General features: G+C 34.6%; 1 long non-coding RNA gene across 1 annotated transcript in view; it reads left to right on the plus strand.

The window, feature by feature from the left end:
* The first annotated feature begins 717 nt into the window (after positions 1 to 717).
* LOC102197002 (uncharacterized) overlaps positions 718 to 1,990 on the plus strand; it is a 4,641-nt gene continuing 3,368 nt past the window's right edge. The window contains exons 1-2 of the long non-coding RNA XR_312494.1: positions 718 to 745; positions 1,309 to 1,356. This is a non-coding gene — a long non-coding RNA (uncharacterized LOC102197002). The remainder of the gene's footprint in view (positions 746 to 1,308; positions 1,357 to 1,990) is intronic.

Consider the following 1,990-nt stretch of genomic DNA (forward strand, 5'->3'; position numbering starts at 1 on the left):
TGCCTTATGTATGAACTCTGGTTGTGTTTACTGACCTCGAAACGATTTTATGTGCACGGCGCTCGAAAATCTGTCAAATGTTTCAGTACGACTTTGCTAAGCTACGAAGCCGCACCGCTTGATGGATTGCCGGAGCATTACGGCTATCGTAGGCAGAGCGATGCGTACTGTGCTTCAACATAATATTACTGTATTGTGTTTGTATAAGCTCTTTTTAAGTTTTGTGGATATTATACATGGTTATGCTGAGGATATGTTGGCCAGTTTCCACTGGAAATGCCTTTTGGTTAAACTGTCAGCGAGGAATTTGCATTTGCACTGTTAAATTTTTACATAACTTGGACATAAAAAACAGCTGCTTGTTTAAGTGAAAATCATTGGGTTTTTTTTTTTTTTTTTTTGCACTAATAAAGTTGTGGAGTTGTAAAGAATTTTGTCTCGTGTCAATTATATTGTCAGTTATATCGTTATCTCAAATTTTCAAAAGTATATCGTGATAAATATTTTAGGTCATATCGTCCTGCTCTATACAAGGGTCTAGCAGCATTTACCCAGACATATTGTTATTCATCAGAATCAGAAGATCAATTCCTGTATAATTTCTGTGAGAACATGACAGAGTATGTGTTAAACTTTACGTAATAGCAAATTTGTCACTTTGATGAGGAAATTAACTTTGACTTTGGCTTCTGTCTCATTTCTGCTTCAGATTCCAAACTTGAAAGAAGAAGAGGCGATGACAGTGGTACAGATATTTTTTTAAGACTGTGGATGCTACTGATGGATGCTACACTGTGACTGAAGCTCGGAGAATTAGGATCCAATTAAAGTTGCAGTTATTTGAAAGCATGAAGTGAGAGGGGTGGGCTCTTGCATGTCTCTATTATAAGGGGGGGATCTGAATATCACATCATATCACAAATATTTATGAAAGGATTTTCATGAAAGCCTAGTCGCTGTGCTCGATGGAATGAAGTTTAAACTAGATTTTGAATGACAAATGCAGATAATGGAAAATAAAGGTGCAAACAAACTCAGATTTCAGTGACAAACCTTTCAACCACAGTGTAACAGCTCGTGTTTACTTAGGACATTGTCTCTTTAATATAATTTTATATATACTTTGAAATGTTTTCAACTCAGCTATTTGTGACTGAGTCTTTATTATAGTCTTACTTGCTAATGAATTTCAATAATAAGAACAACAGAAGTGATTTGTCTGTTTCTTAACATTTGTGGAGTCCACTTTGTGTTAAACCCTGGTCAGGGTGTTTGTGCTTTAACAGTATTATTTTCTTCTGTTTTTAGCGTAACACATTTCGCAGTGACATTGGAGAGGGTTCCATTTTATTAATGGTAATTTTTTACTATACTACTACTTTCATAAACGGTGCCTTTTAAAAGACTTAATGTTTCACACACGTGGTTTCCTTGACTGATGGTTGAATTAGACCAGAATGGATTATAAAACAAACGGAAACGCAGCCTTGACTGATTTAATAATAAGTTTGCTTTTTTGTCAGAAGGCATCAAGTTGTAGCTACTAAAATGTTCTTTTCCAACAGCTCTTGAAAAAGAATAATAATCCAGGTCTGTTTGTGTGCTCCATACTGGACTTCTCTCTGCTGGGAAGAAACACACAGTTCACTGGGATAAATTTCTTTTGCAAGGAGCTGAAAAGAGAAGTGATTTTCTTTCTTTTTTCTTTTTTTGTGGCTAACAATTTTATGTTGAAAAGAAATTACCTGTTTTTTGCATTGGGAAATTCAGTAATACACCATTCAGAAATTATCCCTTTTGCAAGTTTTTTACTAGTGTCTGTACAAATATGGGACATACAGGGAGTGCAGAATTATTAGGCAAGTTGTATTTTTTTAGGAATAATTTTATTACTGAACAACAACCATGTTCTCAATGAACCCAAAAAACTCATTAATATCAAAGCTGAATGTTTTTGGAAGTAGTTTTTAGTTTGTTTTTAGTTTTAGCT

Source organism: Pundamilia nyererei, unplaced genomic scaffold, assembly GCF_000239375.1.
Source record: "Pundamilia nyererei isolate P.nyererei 1_Seehausen unplaced genomic scaffold, PunNye1.0 scaffold00978, whole genome shotgun sequence".
NCBI classification, from domain to species: Eukaryota; Metazoa; Chordata; class Actinopteri; order Cichliformes; family Cichlidae; genus Pundamilia; species Pundamilia nyererei.